Here is a 251-nt window from a genome sequence, read left to right as displayed (position 1 = left end):
GTGGGGGCGGCAGTGGAGCCCCTGGGAGGGAGGGGACGGACACGGCGGGGCCGGCTCGGCTCGTTCCAAGCTCTTCGTGATTTCGCAGCAAAACCTCTGCCCTGGACCCACATCCGCCAGCGCTCTCCTTCCGTTCACGAAAGCGATTTGGGGTTGCGGGATAGAGGGCGGGGCGGGGCAGGGTCACAGCTGCAGGCTCTCTGCTCTGCGCAGGGCTCCTTCCCGCACTTCCTGGACTCGGGCATCACTGT

This window comes from Myotis davidii, unplaced genomic scaffold (genome assembly GCF_000327345.1).
Source record: "Myotis davidii unplaced genomic scaffold, ASM32734v1 scaffold54, whole genome shotgun sequence".
In the NCBI taxonomy this organism is placed as follows: Eukaryota; Metazoa; Chordata; class Mammalia; order Chiroptera; family Vespertilionidae; genus Myotis; species Myotis davidii.
Note: the sequence above shows the minus strand (reverse complement) of the source record.